The sequence below is a fragment of the Amblyraja radiata genome, chromosome 16 (assembly GCF_010909765.2).
Source record: "Amblyraja radiata isolate CabotCenter1 chromosome 16, sAmbRad1.1.pri, whole genome shotgun sequence".
NCBI lineage: Eukaryota > Metazoa > Chordata > Chondrichthyes > Rajiformes > Rajidae > Amblyraja > Amblyraja radiata.
The window spans coordinates 11,836,861-11,854,811 of record NC_045971.1 but is presented as its reverse complement, the minus strand read 5'-3'; the positions used below and the strand labels follow the sequence as shown (position 1 = coordinate 11,854,811).

Here is a 17,951-nt window from a genome sequence, read left to right as displayed (position 1 = left end):
TCCACAACATTTTCCATGCCTTTTGAATGAAGACAGACTAAATAAATGCTTGATTTCTCTACCATTAACTCTTGCTACACATTTCCAATTGACACAGCAACAGAAGCTTTTTCAGGTTGTTTATCTGTTTCTCAATGGATTATTCTCATGGCATAGTTTCCTTATCCATTTCTAGGTCTTTCCTTGCAGAATTCTGAAATTTCCCAAGCCTCAGGTTTACTATTATATATATTATATCTGGCAACATCATAAGTATTTTTATGTGATCCAATATATCTTTATCTTCTCTTATTAGCCATAGCTGGTCCATCTCCCCAGTTCAATTTTATGCCTTAAAAAGGATATACATATATTTTTTTGATCACAAAGGTCTTAATACTTTAAATGTTAGACATTTGGTTGTGTATTGTCACACTTTTTTTTTAAAGGTGATTTTCCAATCTACTATAGTCAAACTTTTGTTACTTGTTTTCCATAGATTTAAGACTCTGGTTCCAGACTGAACCATATTACTTTCAATTCAATCTTTAAATAAAATTCTGTCATATTATGATTACTCTTCCTTGAAGACACCCCAACTACAAACCTGCAGGAATCCATTTCCTGTTGCCCATTACTAGATTCAAAATAGCTCTTCGCTTTTGGTTCTTCTTAATGTGGAAACCATCTCTCATATCCTTGCCTCACTATTACTGCCATTAGATTTTCATAGATTTATTAAGTGACTGTGGAGTTATTATAGTCCCTTGATAAAGAGCTCACAAAAGAGGATCTGTTAGGACTTCAGCACTCAAGTCAGAAAAGGAACCACTAATATGGAAGCAGCACCAAAGCAGTTTCCTACAGAAACATCTCTGAAGGGGTGTTCCACATCAAGAAGCAATTGGCATCTTCAATAATGATAATCTTAAAAAGAAGCACAGTATTGGATTTAGTGGTACGATGAAATGTTATGTTCTATGGAAGTATGAAAAAGTGAGCTGCCCGCATTGGCTAAGCCTCATCCTTCTATGTAGCAAAACAGCACATATTATTACATGGATGGATCTATCGCCAGTAAGAAAGTTAGACAGTCATAGTGAAAATGTGCACTCTTCACAAAGATAATGCTGGAGGTCAGAATCGAACCAAGATCACTGGAGCTGTGGCAGCAGTCATTGTGCCACCCCTTTTACAGTTTTGTTTGGTCTATTTGGCTTTATTGCAACCGTTTTTGGATACAATTAAATGGCTTGCCAGGCCATTTCAGAGACCAGTTAAGAGTGAACCATATTGTGGCAGGTCTGGAGTGACTTATAGCCAATGCCTCATTACATCCATATACAGTAAAAATCCATTAACACAGTCCTAGTTTTGAGTTGTAAAAGTGGATATAATGCCACATCTTCACAAAGGCCATTGGTGAATTAGATGCATCTTTATGACAACCGAGCAATCTGTGGACAGTTACACAGCTCTATCCTGTAACTGTGTTAATGGATTTTTATATGAATGCAATGAGGCACAGAATTACTGGTATTATAATTTGCAAGTTTATAATATTACATCCTTGCACTGCTGATTCTGTGTACTACTGAGACATTATATCCAATGTAACCCCCAATGCCAAACATGTCAAAGGAAATTGTTTGTGGCAGTATATTAATTTCATGCAGCTAATCTGGATTGTGGCAATTAAAATCCGCATTATTTACCAAATGTAAATATGGCTGCGGTGTTGTATAGGGAATACAATTCCTCAATATTCCCAGGAAATTTCTTAATCATTGACGCAGCATCTGCTTTGCACAAACAAGTGATACACCCATCATTTGTTTACTTAACGGAATTTCAAATTAGATTGTTTTCGTTTGAAATAAAGTATTGAATGGGTTGCTTTCTACAGATTTCCTTTACTCTGTTGGAACACAAAAAGTGTTCGGCACATGGGCAGCATGGTGGCGTCGGGGTAGAGCTACTGCCTTACAGCGCCAGAGACCCGGGTTCGATCTTGACTAACTGAGCTTTTCTGTACGGAGTTTGTACATTCTCCCAGTGATCTACGTGGGTTTCTCCAAGATCAGTTTCCTCCCACATTCCAAGGACGTACAGGTTTGCAAGTTAATTGTTTTGGTATAATGTAAATTGTCCCTAGTGTGTGTAGGATAATGTTAGTGTGCAGGGATTGCTGGTCGGTGTGGACTCGGTGGGCCGAAGAGCCTGTTTCTGTGCTCTAAACTAAACTAAAGAGGTAGCATCACATTGACACACTGATGCAGTCTTCAAATCTGTTGTTAGTTAATTCCAGTTTCTGCACAATAATTTTTTAATGGAACAGAGGTTTTATGACAGAAGTCACAAAGTTATGCTATTAAGATTATTCTAGGAGTAAATATGTATTTACCTAGGTTCTAGTTAAAGTGTAATCTCACACATTTTAGATGGTATGCACAGCATCAAAATTTAAGGCCTTTAACCATAAGTGATATGTAAAAACATTATCATTAAGATAGATATTACATGTTATTGAAATACACTGTTTGTTAATTCTAAGTTCATGTACACATAAAATATGAAAATGGTAACTAGTATTGAAAAAAATCAACGGTTAATTATTTTGAATCAAGTGACTTTGAATTAAAAATAGGCTGCTTTTATGCCCACTGGAATTTTCAAAAATCAATAATAATTTTGAGAAAAGTTCAGATTTGAGCGATGCTCAGTGATTTCTTTACATCCAAATTTCCTTTAGAAACATAGAAACATAGAAAATAGGTGCAGGAATAGGCCATTCGGCCATTTGGCCCATCGAGCCTGCACCGCCAATCAATATGATCCAACTCAGTATCCTGTACCTGCCTTCTCTCCATACCCCCTGATCCCTTTAGCCACAAGGGCCACATCTAACTCCCTCTTAAATATAGCCAATGAACTGGCCTCAACTATCTTCTGTGGCAGAGAGTTCCAGAGATTCACCACTCTGTGTGAAAAATGTTTTTCTCATCTCGGTCCTAAAGGATTTCCCCTTTATCCTTAAACTGTGACCCCTTGCCCTGGACTTCCCCAACATCGGGAACAATCTTCCTGCATCTAGCCTGTCCAACCCCTTAAGAATTTTGTAAATTTCTATAAGTTACTACATTGCAAGTTACAATGCTAGTATCTGTAGTTATGCTCTGTGATCAATCTTCTGAAACAAGGTCTACCCCTGAATGGAACACTGTGACATATTAATCTAGATATTAAGAAGATAGGAATGCTTAAGTCTTTCTAGCTGTTTTTTTCCAGAGTTCATGTAGAAATTGCTCATTCAAAAGTCTCTTACATCTTAATATTTATTCAACGTATTTTCAGTGGATGATATTAACTATCAAGCAACAGACGTGTAAGGACCACAGTGTATAATCTGAACTACTGTGCAGCACAATTCCGAAAAAAAACCTACAACTACAGAAGTGAACTATCTTCAATATCGGAAAAAATCAACACAGTAAGAACATTTTCAATTTTAGTCACTTCTGCTCCAGGGTTATTTATTCCTCATTGCTTCTTCCCAGTATATTAACAATTCCCAAGTGCTTTCTAATTTGGGTTTAATTCTGTAGAATGCTGTGATTAATTCTGGTTCAGTCAGATATTTGCTGCAATGCATTCACATTGTAATAAATATTCTATGACTAAGTGTACAATGTTCATGAAACTCCTGGCCAATGATCAAATCCCTTTTCAAAGTTAATGCTTCTGTCATTTCATCAATTGCTCTTCCAAATATAACCTTTAGGTTTCCAGCACTAACTTTGGTTTTTATGCCCCTTTGTTATTTGTCCATTGGTAGCGTACATTCCTCCATTGATAACGTTTAAGTTTTCAACTCTCTCGTTAGCTCAATAACATCACAATATTGGTGAAATTATTTGCACTTCGCTTATGCTTAGTTTAGAGATACAGTGCAGAAACAGGCTCCTTGGCTCACTGACCAGCAATTCCTGCACACTCGCACCATCCTACACACACCAGGAACAATTTACATTTATGCTAAGCCAATTAACCTGCACGTCTTTGGAGTGTGTGAGGAAACCCACGCAGGTCATGGGGAGAACGTACAAACTGCATATAGGCAGCACCCGTAGTCAGGATCGAACCTGGGTCTCTGGCGCTGTAAGGCAGTAGCTCTAATGCTACGCTACCATACCGCCCTGTCTTCAATTAAGGATTTCCCAAAGTCCATTTTAACAAATAATATCCTGTTCATATTATCTCCTTATTTTTGTATTCAACATAATTTGCAAAACTGTCAAACTGTATTTTCTTTTATTTTGGCTATCAGTTAATAGTTGTCATACTTTGATATCTTTAAGTATTATTTCAATTTTTCTTCCAGAATTTACTACTATGGATTAAAATTGAAATGCATTTCCAAATATCTTCCCACTATTTAAAAACAACATTCCTGTTCAAATTGGTTCAGTGAGCACATGATAAAAATCAGCTATGATGTGTACCATGGTGAATAGCCTAACACCACTGATTGCATGGTCTCATATATTATAAAAGACCACTAGGATGAAGCACCAAAGCATGCTCAGTACCCACGGATCTGGATCTTTGTAAGAAATTGAGGCCTACAATGAAGGAGGCAGTTGGAATAACGGGACAGTGGTAAGAAACCGAAAAGACAAAAACATGTAAATATTGAGAGATTGTAGGTCCCAAGCAGTACACATTAAGTCACCAGCTTGATTTTTCTGACATGGCATCATTCAGATGCTAATATTGTTTCTATGGCAACAAATCCTGTGCTTTGTTGCTGCAGGCCTTGCTGGCACTGCAATCATACCAAGTTGAATATTTACTTCTGGAGGGAGTGAAGAGAAAATGGCATGTCAAACCAAAGCATCAACAGGACGTATGTGCATAACACTAGAAATTAAACATTGCACTGAACGGGGATACAGCCTATGTTTGAAAGATAAGACAAGGTCTGTTAAGATTGATTTAACAGGCCATAGAGGTGTGAGCCTGCCAATATTTTTGCATTGATAGGTGCAACATAGCTATCATTTAAATAATTTCTACTATAAATTTCTGAAATGGTTTACAACAATGATTAAGAAATATGTCTATTTAATTTGAGTAGCAGACTCAATGTCAGCTTCATTTATTTCAGCAATAATAAACTATGTGTTGAAAATGAACAGTAAAACAATGGTTTCAATATTTTATATGTCACTATCATCGATGAGGTGTAAAAATACTTTTCTTTTATAGGGAATACTGCTACCTAATCAAAAGTATCCAGTTTTAAGAATCTGGTCATATCAGCAGATTCCTTTGTACCGCCATGTTTGTTATACCATCCAACTTCACTTATCTACATCATGTTTTATGCTGGAACACTGGATTTAGCACAATAACCCACTGTTCAAAATCAACACCTTTCCTCCCCCAACTGAGCTTGTCCAACAGAATTTGGTAGCTTTATTCTCAAGTTATTTCCTGGTATTTACCCACTACAAACCATGTTCCAAGTGCTGCGTGGTTCATGGAAACCGCTTCACCCTATTCATTGAATTCTCCAGGTCACCAAACTGCTAAAAATACATGTACAAGGTATATTTTTTGACCCCAGGTTGTTGAATAGTATTCAACAGCCAACTAAATACCCTGCCCTGTAATCATTTTTAAATGAAGGTAGCGTGACAGTCAATTTATGTGATGTAAAGCTCTCACAAACAACAAAATGACAGCAATTAGACCATTTATTGTGGAGATTGTGAAGGAAATTTGGTACAACTCCCCTATTCTGTCTGAATCGAATACATACCCTGTATTACAAGGAGGAATAGCATGCCGATATTAAAGTATGTGTGTTAATGTACAAACCGTGGCGCCATTGCAATGGGATGAGGAATCTAAGTACAGACTTCAAGGCTGGACCCTATCGTAATAGAAAATTGACTATAGCTCAAGAATAATTCCCTTTCCTATGTATGTATTTGCTTTAAAAGACCCATCATGATGCCAAATGGAAATCTTTCCGAGAGATTTACTGAGTAAGCTTGGTTCTACATCCATTGTAGACTACACTTCCTTCTCCACATAGATTTATTACATCTTTTATGAAGCAATTGTCTATTCACTGCACGTGCCTGAAGTCTGTAATGTATACAACAAAGATTTGGAACAGTCTTTGGCTCATTTCATATAAGCAGCTCCAGCTTACTTAGATTACAAATCAATCTTCTTCTAGAGAAGCCAACAACAATGGCAGACTGCACGAATCTCACAGTGCTGGATGTTTCAGGGAGCATGTGCAACTAGTGCCCTGGAGGACGAGATCAGCCATTTAAGAAGGGATGGATTACAACAGTTACTGTGACTTCGGTTCATATCCTATGGGTGAGTACTTAACGAGTTTTGCATTTGAAAATTTGTTAATGTAACATGTTGGACGCAAGAAATAAAACAATGCTCCCTTCTTAAAAATCACCTCGTAAAATTATCTACCCACCAATTCACATAATTTGCTTCACGGTAGTTAACAGAAATTGGCATTAAATATTTTCAATGAACGTGACTGATACATAAACAATAATATCAGAAATTGCTGCCAGATTGAACACTCAATACTGCCACTCGTTTCAGCATGGGTCTTAACTTTCAAGGCCATTTCTCATTTTGTATGCAGTTATTGATATAATTGACAAGACAAGCACTTACCGCTTATGCCAAATTCCTCCAGTGCTGCCATTTTCAATAATACTTCATTGTTTATTACAACTTAGCAACCCCTTTGTAATTGTCCCGTTGCTGAGGAGGATTAGTTAGTAAGTTTGCAGGCAACACAAAGATTGGTGGAGTTGTGGATAGTGAAGAAGATTGGCAAAGAATACAGCAGGATATGGATCAGTTACAGATATGGACCGAGAAATGTTAGATGGTGTTTTTCTCTAAGAATTGTGAATGTTGCAATTTGGGAAGTCGAATGTGAGGGGAAAGTATACCGTTAATGGCAAGACCCTCAATAGCATTGATGTCGTGTGGGATATTGGGGTTCAAGTCCATAGCTCCCTGAATGTGGCAACACCCAGGTAGACAGAGTGGTAAAGAAGGCACATGGCATGCTTGCCTTAATAGGTCAGACCATAGCGTATGAGAGTCACAAACATCATGTTACAGTTTTTTCTAAACTTTGGTTCGGCCACATTTGGAGTTCTGCATTCAGTTCTGGTCACCCCATTACTGGTAGGATGTGGAGGCCTTGGGGAGGGTGGAGAGGAGGTTTACCAGAATGCTACCTGGACTAGTGGGTATTAGCTATAAGGAGAAGTTGGGCAAACTTGGGTTGTTTTCTCTGAAGCTTCAGAGGCGGATAATAAGTATATGAAATTATGAGAGGCATTGGTAAGTCAGAACAGTTTTCCCAGGATGGAAATGTCAAATACCAGAGGGCATAGCTTTATGGTCAGAAGGGCAAAGTTTAAGAAGATCTGCAGGGAAAGTTTTTCTTAAACAAAGAAACATAGAAAATAGGTGCAGGAGTAGGCCATTCGGCCCTTTGAGCCTGCACCGCCATTCAATATGATCATGGCTGATCATCCAACTCAGTATCCCGTACCTGCCTTCTCTCCATACCCCCTGATCCCCTTAGCCACATCTAACTCCTTCTTAAATATAGCCAATGAACTGGCCTCAACTACCTTCTGTGGCAGAGAATTCCAGAGATTCACTACTCTGTGTGTGAAAAATGTTTTTCTAATCTCGGTCCTAAAAGACTTCCCCCTTATCGTTAAACTATGACCCCTTGTTCTGGACTTCCACCACATCGGGAACAATCTTCCTGCATCTAGCCTGTCCAACCCCTTAAGAATTTTTAAAGTTTTTATAAGATCCCCCCTCAATCTTCTAAATTCTAGCGAGTACAAGCCAAGTCTATCCAGTCTTTCTTCATATGAAAGTCCTGACATCCCAGGAGTTAGTCTGGTGTACCTTCTCTGTACTCCCTCTATGGCAAGAGTGGTGGGTACCTGGAAAGCACTGAGGTGTGGTAATGAAAACAGACATGAGAGTGCGGTTTTAGAAGCTTTTACATAGGCACATGAATATGCAGGTCATGGAGGAATGTGGATCGAATGCAGGCAGAGGAGTTTTGTTTAACTTGGCCGAAGGGCTGGTTCCTGAAATATTCTTCTGTTAGATTAGTATGGAATCTGGAACCTGAAGGCAATGCAGGCACTGAATGTTACTTTATGCCTACTCTCTTATTATTCTAGGTTAAGAGAATTCACAGATGAAGGAAATGCTGCTGAAAACATTTCACAAGTTGCAGCTCTGCAGACTGCAGCTGCAGTGCAATGGAAGTTAATGCTTGAAGAGATACAAAGGGTGCAAATGAAGCAAAATGCACTGCCCTGGATGATCAAGCACCTTGAGAGTTCTAAGAGTTGCTTTAATCACAGTTTAATTGTGGTCAATAAAGACACATTCTTCAGTTGTTCCCTTCATAAATACAAGTGTGCATTTAATTTCTATTTACGGAACTGAACATTTTTTTGACGATGTTGATTTTCAATGGATAGGGCTGCAAAGTAAAGGGTAGAAGGATGTTTGTCAGCTGCGGGTTAAAGCGGAAGTTCATTGATCAATGAAGTAGTTTGTGGGAAAGAGAAATACAAAGAAAGGGTTTCCTTGAAAAAATGGTTTCTGTGAGCACTTCCCTTATTTAGGACCATTGTCTTCTAATTTCCTGTTTGTTTGTGAATGTGCAGCCATTTCCCTTCAACTAAATTCACAGCAGGTACCTGCTATTGAACCTGTTGGAGAATAACTTTTTCCACAGACCCCAGAAAAGGGGCATCTTGTTTAACAACTAACCTATCATTAAATCTCCTTTGGTTCAAGAGAATTTAGTGACAGATGATTACATATTTTTTGAACAATTTAAATAACTTCAAAAAAAATTAAAATTATGCAAGCGAGCTTTATTGCAAAAATAATTTATTGATCTGTAGAAGCCATCCATTTAATACAGTTAGTTATTTAGAAACAAAATACTGCTAGTAAAAAAGCAAAGTGCTGTAAATAAACAGCATCTGTGGAGTGAGAAACTGATTTAGCATTTCAGGTTGATAACCTTTGGTCAGAATTGGGAAAACCTAGAGATAAAATGTTTTAAATTCCAGAGAAAGCATGAGGGGTGAAAATACAAAAGGAAACAGCTGAAAGGAAGTGGGTAGAAGAATAATAATAATAATAATAATGGATGGGATTTATATAGCGCCTTTCTAATACTCAAGGCGCTTTACATCGCATTATTCATTCACTCCTCAGTCACACTCGGTGGTGGTAAGCTACTTCTGTAGCTACAGCTGCCCTGGGGCAGACTGACGGAAGCGTGGCTGCCAATCTGCGCCTACAGCCCCTCTGACCACCACCAATCACTCACACACACTCACACACATTCACACACAGGCAAAGGTGGGTGAAGTGTCTTGCCCAAGGACACAACGACAGTATGCAATCCAAGCGAGATTCGAACCGGCTACCTTCCGGTTGCCAGCCGAACACTTAGCCCATTGTGCCATCTGTCGTCCCAAAACAGAAGAATAACCAATAGTAGGTCGACAAAAGTGCTGGAGAAACTCAGCGGGTGCAGCAGCGTCTATGGAGCGAGAAATGGGCAACCTTTCGGGCCGAAACCCTTCTTCGACCCGAAACGCTGCCTATTTCCTTCGCTCCATAGATGCTGCTGCACCCGCTGAGTTTCTCCAGCACTTTTGTCTATCTTCGATTTTCCAGCATCTGCAGTTCCTTCTTAAACCAATAGTAGGTCTGCAGGAGGTCATCTGAAGTTGTTGAATTTATTCGAGTCCAGTAGGCTATATTGTGCTTACTCAGAAGATGAGATGCTTTCCCTTAAATTTACACAGAACATTGTTAGAAATAGCATGAGAGGCGAAAGGTAGAATGTTTGTGTACAAGTAGGATGGAGAATAAAAGTGACAGGAACCGTGTAACTGAATGCATGATGGTAACCCTTAAAGTGTTTCTTCCCCAGTGCACAGGAGGCTCATCAAGAGAAACAAATAGATTCTCGTATGTGGATGGAATAGGTTTCGAGGGATATGAGCCAAATACAGGCAGGTGCGACTAATGTAGATGGGACATGTTGGTTGGTGTGGGAAAGTTGGGCTGAAGGGCCTGTTTCCATGCTGTATGACTATATGAATGAAATTTATTAAATTGGAAGTACAGGTAGTAAGTAAATTATTACTTCAGATGGACAGTGGGAAGAAATGGCGATGCATTCACATTGAAAAATTGCGGAAGACAATGTTGAAAGTGGCATCTGGTGGTGTGGAAGGGGGGTGGGGGGATAATGCAAACTATCTTTGTTCTGCTCAGAATTAGAGCAGAAATGGAGATTGATCAATTACAGTTGAGATTCCCATTTACCCTGAAGGGGAAACCACGATTGAGAGAAAAAGGAAAATATATCAGAGCACGAGGATGACAGAAAGAACAAGTTCACAAGGGATAGTAGTTATGCTAGGTGTAAGATTAGGAGAAAAGACGACTAATGAAGTCTGGTCCTCTCTGACAAATGCTTTTAAATGCTGCAAGAGGGAAGCTGATGTGTATTTAGGGGTGTTTAAATTAAAGCAAGTTTGCTCGAGGTTAAAATGGGTCAAGAACACAGACCTTCAACAAACAACAAAAAAAGTACAAATGTAAAAGATATTAGAACACAAAAGACACATTTTTGAATCGGCAAATGTGCTTCTTTGCTGCAAAATTACTCCTTGCAGTGGCTTAGATAGAAAAATGTTGATTGATTTCATTACTGATCATTACAAATCTGCAGAAACCCGGCACACTGCACCAAAATAACAGTTAAAACAAGAAAAGCTTTCCCTGGGATAATTAGAAAGATTAGATTATCTGCTGAAAACACATGCTGGGTTTTTCCCAGCTTCATTACTGTGAATGCTGTTTGGCAGATATGGCTCATTTACCCTAAATCCAATGTTCCAGTGGCGAAGGAGAGTTCTTTATACAGTGACCTGTCATCATTATTCTTTAACAACATATACCCACAAAATATGAACAAGTTTCTAGAAAAGTATAGAGTATTGACAAAAGGATGGGTGCACTGCTACTTGTGCAGCTAATGTGGTGAACACCGTATAAGGGGAGAAGATTGAAGAACTTAGAAGAATGATAGGTAATCTCATAGAAGAGTCTGAGGGGTGAAATATAGTAAATAAACATAGTTTATTCCTCCTGGTGTAGGAAAATTAGAATGAGAGGGTATCTCCTCAGGGTAAGGGGTTGCCACATAAGACCGATAAATGAAGGAACTGCTTTCGAAGAGTTTTCGATCTTTGTGGTTGTCTTGTCCAGTGAGCCATAGATGCCACATCATTATGGATGATCAACGAGTGGTTGGGTAAAAGCAGATATGCAGAAAATGCGTGTAATGATTCCAACAACTTTCATAGCATTCCTTCTCTCATCCAGTTCCATTACCAACTTCTATGCCTATTTAAAGGGTCTTTGATCTGAAATGTTAATGTTTTCTCTTCACATGGATGTTGTCTAACCATTGAGTGTTTCCAGCATTTCCAGCATCTGCAGTTATTTGATTTTCTTTCATTGTACCTATTTGGCAATTTTGTTTCATCCCAATTAACTTATTTATTACTTTTATAACAATTCAACAACTTCTTGGTCAACTTAGAAAGTAACAGTTTACTTTCTAAACCAGTGCTAAACCAGTGCCTTGTCTGAGATTTGAAAGGTAACTCAAAGTTTCACATTTCCATGAATCCAAATTACTCGACTCCAACGTAGCAGTATTTGATGCAGGATGCATGATTCTGATAAAGTGCTGTAGAGTTATTTTCTAACCTCTTCCAATAAGATCCAAAGTTTGATTCATCCAAGGAAGAAACCTGGCCTTGAAATTCCCATGTACCATAAAGATGATCTAATATCGTTCTCCAAGCCCATATTCAGAGGTTATCCACAAGCCTGGTCTAGCATTGGCCATTTGAACCGTGCATGTAGGTGGGTGTTAAGGAATTGGGCTGAGTGAGGCATTGGAGGGTGGAAGGTATCTAAAGTCAATGGTGTGTCGAGGAAGGTTGGTCATCAGCATCAGGAGCCGGAGAGGGAGAATCCAGCATTGTGAATGCTGGTCAGGAGATTGATTATGAGCACTGGTATCAGGATTTATCTGTGAATGGTCTGTGGTCTGGGGACTTCACATGTAGTCAAGCAAAGCAGGGAACTGTAAGATGTGGAAAAAGAGGCATTGTGCTTCACCTAGAGGTCAGAGATGGGGCTTCTTCATCATACTTCTGAAAACCCTCCAAATGTTCAGACCCCTTTTAGTGAAGTATGGAATGATTTTGGCCAGCAAGGTAGATCCTCTGCAACATTACAAGTTTAGGGAGATTGTGGGTAGGTTCACCAGCCCAGGAAGATCTAGTCCATGTGTTATTCAAAATCTTTGTCATAAGCTCTTGAGTAATGGCACAATAATTTAATTCATTTGAAAACAAAAATGTAATCTATATTTTACATACAGGTGCACAACCTTTTATCCGAAAGCCTTGGGACCAGACACTTTTCGTAATTCAGAATTTGTCGGTCTTCGGAATGGAATTTTTTTAGCGTAGATTTTAATGGCTGGCTCAGTGGTAGAGTGCTCGGCTCATATCCGCAAGGTCGCGAGTTTGCGCCTTGATCCCGGCAGTTACTCGAAGAGTTTGAGTCTTCAATGTAGTTTTTTCTTGCAGAATAAATGTTTGTATGAAATGCAGTGTAGGAGAGGTGTACTGACTGTGTGGGCAGAACTTTGGAAGTGATTGCCCACCAGTCTAAAAAGCCGCTGTGTCTCCCTGTCCCTGGGATAGCAGGGGGCGATCAAACAGCACAATACCCCCCTCCCCCTCCAACTCCAGAGGAATCCGCTCCCCGATGGGCCGCTACGGCGACAAGTGGCAGTTTGCCCACAGCCCGAGCTGCGCCCCCTCATCCGTCACCCCAAGAACAAGACGTACCTTGCACACCATCAGCTTCTGCCCCTACGTGTTCCTCTGGAGTTGGAGCGGGGCTGGGCTGGAGTTGGAGCGGGGCTGGGCTGGAGTTGCTCCTGGCTGTGGGTCTCTGGGATCTCCGTGCTTGCAGTGGGCCTGGGGGTCGGTGTCCCGTTGGTCCTGACGTCTCCGGCCACCCCCCTGGACTGGAGCTGAGACTGGGAACTGTACCGCCCTTGCCCCCTTCCTCTGCAACTGCAAACAACTCCACTCTCCTGCAAGGGCGGTACAGTTCCCGGAGGATGGCAGGTGGCCGGAGACGTCAGGACCAACAGGAACCCGCTCCCCGAGCCACTGGCCGGACGCCTCTTCCTTGGCTTTAGATCCAGCCCGCTGCTCAGGCGCTAGCGGGCTGGGCTCGGCACGGTGTCGGGATAGCGGTGCGCCGGGTAAGCGGACCAAGCGGTACCCCCCCCCCCCCCCCCAGATGGACGCTCCTCCGTGGAGTCGAGCGGGGGACAGGTTTGTTGTAGAGCCTTTCTTCTCTGCCGGACAGCAAAAAGCTCCCTGTGAAAGAAAAAGCCTCTACGACGCCCCGAGCTGCGCCCCGTCATCCGCAACCCAGGTTCCTCTGTAGTTGGAGCGGGGCTGGGCTGGGCTGCTGTTGGCTGTGGGTCTCTGGGATCTCCGTGCTTGCGGTGGGCCTGGGGGTCGATGTCCAATTGGTCCTGACGTCTCCGGTGACTGACACGAACCCTGCTAGCATCGCCGACGTGAAGACAGTGCAAAGCCCTAGCGCCGGTGCAATGGGCTGGAGAGGGGAGGGAAGGGGTCACACACATGGCCGGGAAGCAGAGGGGTGTAGGTGGGGTGAAACTGACTCACGATACACTGTGTATCGTGACCGTGGGAACCTTTTAACTCAGCGGGCAGGCAGCAGCAGATTGTCAATTATTAACCCTCCCGCGCAATATACCCTCACCTTCTCTTTTATGAATGGGGATTTAGTTCCCCTTTCTTCGAGGACCGACCGGAGGTTCCGCTGTCACCTCTGCAGGCCGCCCTCGGTGAACGTTTTCAAGGACCTTTCTTCAAGGACCGAAAAAATGGCCGCTATTCGGAGGTTTTCGTTATTTGGATGTTCGGATAAAAGGTTGTGCACCTGTAATATTTTTTCGGCGATATATTTCGGATATTTAACCTTTCATATCATAATTGCAGCATGAAATTCACTGATGTCAGAGATTACTTGGGGATTTTCTTTAATCTACTTTGCCAACAACAAGTGTTCAAGTAGAATTGGTGACCTTAACATAAACCGGGATTGAGGAAAAGTAATATCAAAAACTGGATCCAGGTCACTAAGCCTAACCTCCAATACTTTTAGAAGATTGCATTCTCCCCAAATTTAATGCAAAGTTGATGAAGTCATCAGATATTAAATTGCAACTTCAAAGAATCAATGAAACCAGACAGCATTATTGGCCACAGTCTTATCTTAAAACATATTTTACCTATGAATCTTCCAAAAATGGACTGATTTTATGAAAGTGATCATCAAATTATTTTAAATTCTCTATCATGTTTTAATAAAATGTCATGATAGAGATTTTTGGCCAGATCCAGTGTAATTATTGGTTGCGTTTAAAGCAAAAGTAATGTGAGAAACTTAGGAATAGTCAATTATTGATCAGTCAAGTCATTTTTCAAAAATGGTTGGACTGAAAAACTAAACGCAACAACTTGAATCAAGAGCTTTAGTTGCTGAACTCTGAAGACTGAATAGAGAAAAAACTAAGCATTCTTTCTAGGATCAGCGGAAAAGTCAATTACAATGGGATATTGTAAGGAATCTTAATTTCACTGCAGTAAGGGTTATAAGAAGGAAGTTGTGATTTTTTCAATGTTTGCACGGAACAATACGTTTTGAATGAGTACCCTATCATAAGAAAACAACATTGATATCCAGGGATATCTGGGCCTAAGATCTTTGAAGGAATAATGGTTTATTAGCATAAAACAATTGCTCGTGGCTACTTACAGTAATAGAGATATGGAAAATGAATTCAAGGTTAGAGGAAAAACTTGATGAAGAACCTACCAAAAAGTTGGAAGTATGGAAAAAACAAAAAGCATTAAATGGTACTTCTTGGCTTATGTAAGTAGAGAATTCATATCGCTGAAAAATGAAACATGCCACAGAATGATATGGATAAGATCAAGACATAATATAGAAATTGCATTGAGACAAGCATGCAGGCAAGAATGCAAAATGGAATCAGCCAGAACAATGAGAAGAAGGGACCAGGGTGATTGTGATAGAATGTGAGAGGGCAAAGAATAAATGGAAACCAGAGTTCTTATTGAGAGCAAGGGGCTGTTTGTTAACATTTGGCGATAAAGACATTAGTGTTCAATTAGTGCTTCATCATATCTTTTGGAGTATCCACAAAATTATGATGTGCGCCAAAAAATATTTTAAACCTTTATTAATATTTTATGCCATCAGAATAAAGATATATATTTTTATCGATTGACTGAAGAATATTCCCAGGACATTAAAAATGTTGTTCTTTGTACCATAAAGTATTTCTCAATCCAGCAGGTGAATAATGCCATGGTTTAACACCGCATCCAAAGAATGGCAGATCTCAGTCATACACTGAAATAATGAAGACTCTGAAGGTGCTGTGGTACATTTGGTTCATACCTAATCTTCAACATATTTGAACAGTGAAATGCGTGGAACATCACTGCACAGAATGACTTAACACTTACATTTTTTTACCCAGTCTTTTTTTTTGCTATTATTTATACTGTGCACCCCCTACGGTTTGGCAGTTCAAGTGAAGAATGGGTACATTGCTATTGGGGTTAAAGGTAAGGGCAATGTAGTCCATGTGATCTCTTGCACGGGTTTTGATATCTCCTGGGGATTTAGAATGTTTTGCTCAAAAATTATTTTTCAACCCTTTATCTTCACTCTCTTTAAAACTCCACTAGCAACACATCCAGTTCCCTTGCAGTTTTTCCAGCAAATGCCTCTCAAGAGAATCTTTAAATTTTTTGTAATTTTCCATGTACTTTGTTCCATGTACTCTGGACCTCTTTAAATTTAACTTGTCTGAGTGACTTCCTTTCTATGATAATTGAATACAAGAATTACAACAATTCTACAATTATAAATGTAAAGTCCAATTATTACCATTTCATACATCACTGAGTGGCAGTGAAAAAAGAGACAGAGTCCCAGAAAAATAACCTACTAACAATCAAATTTGTAAAAACCTCATTAGCAGAATCATTTATGAACATGATTCATGAGGACACTTATTTCCCTTCATTTATTTTTAAATAGCTTTGCATTTAAACAATTTCACAATAAATGGATTGCGTGCACTTCATACTACAGTAACTCATTCCCACCCATTCAAGCCACAGAGATTGATGCACAGCTATAAGCCAAGCTCAGTCATTAAACACCCAATTTGAGAGCTGGAATTCACTTTGCTTTCAGATGAAATGTTAAAACAAGTCCTATTTGCTCAACCAAGTAGGTGAAAGTCACTGTTCTTCACTGACAGATTGCTGATCGATATTTGACCTCGATATAACATTAGTAATACAGATGAACAGATTATTTATTTCACTTGCTTGTGGAACCTCATGGGGTGAAATGATTCTCTGCATAAAATTGACTGCAATTAGAAATAATTAATTTGCCATGACATGCTTTGGTATATCTTAGAAGCTTTGGATAGAAATTAATGCGTATTTTTTTCTTTCTTTCTTTTCATTTTTACTTTCAATTTCTGATCAGTACTCTGCAATTCTCAATATTTCATAGAAGTGGTGTATGCATGGCAATGCTCAGCCCAGTGTATCGCACTTAAGAATGATTGTTATAAGTCAGTGTGTGCAGATTTCAGACCATAGATGTAATTGGCACTTGACATCAGCCGATATAAATTTGTTTTAAAGTAAGATATCTTGCAATCCACCAAACTCCCTTAAACGATTAAGAACTGCACTGAATTCAGAATTCTTATTGTGCCAGGTCAGGTATTGAATATTCTGCAAACTAATTGGAATCTGGGTATTTTATAATAAGCAGAAATAGTAACAATTGTAATCTATTAATAAATTTAAATTTGAAACTGAATTTATCACGATATGGCAATATTTACTCCCATAGAAGAAATATGTTTCTGATGGTGAACCTATTCTGTCACATGCTTAGACAGGTACAAGATAATTCCCCGTTCAATGCACCCAGAGGCAGAGGCAGAGACACAGACTATTTCTAAGTATGAAAATATCAGAACAGACACACCAGAAATCTGGGTCAGATTGGAATCTTCTGATTTGCAGACTCTAGCCGCATCTGGTGTCCATAGAGAATGCTAATGAGCACTACATTGAATTATGAACGTGGCAGCTGGCCTGGAATCTTATTCTGTCAAGAAAATATTTGCAGGTAAGGTATTTTCATCACTGAGGTATTGCACAGAGCTGAAGTGCCTATCTTGTTGTCCCTGAAGGTGACTAGGGGCAGAGCCCGTCAGGTATGTGGTGATGTACAATAAATCTAAATGTAAACGTTAGGTCTATGTAATGATGTTCAGGAATATGAAACAAAATGGTAAATGCTAGATAATGGGTCTGGATTTGAATACTTTGTTTCAGACATTGGAATTTGTTCTGCAATGCAGACTTAAAGGAATGATACAAACAAATGTTTTGTGTTTTACGTGGTAAAGGCCTGTGTGAAATATGAACGTCCCAATTCAGTATCTGAGTGGTTCAACTCATTAGTTTATAATTTAAATTGGCAGTTCCAATAAAAAAGACCAAAGGATGGCTGGTATTGAAATCAAAGATGCAACATTAGGCTTTATATAATGACCATTCAAAAGTGTTCCCGCTTCA

General features: G+C 39.6%; 1 protein-coding gene across 1 annotated transcript in view; it reads right to left on the bottom strand.

The window, feature by feature from the left end:
- myo1d (myosin ID) overlaps positions 1 to 17,951 on the bottom strand; it is a 285,608-nt gene that overhangs the window by 53,711 nt on the left and 213,946 nt on the right. The gene's annotated exons all lie outside the window — the stretch shown is intronic.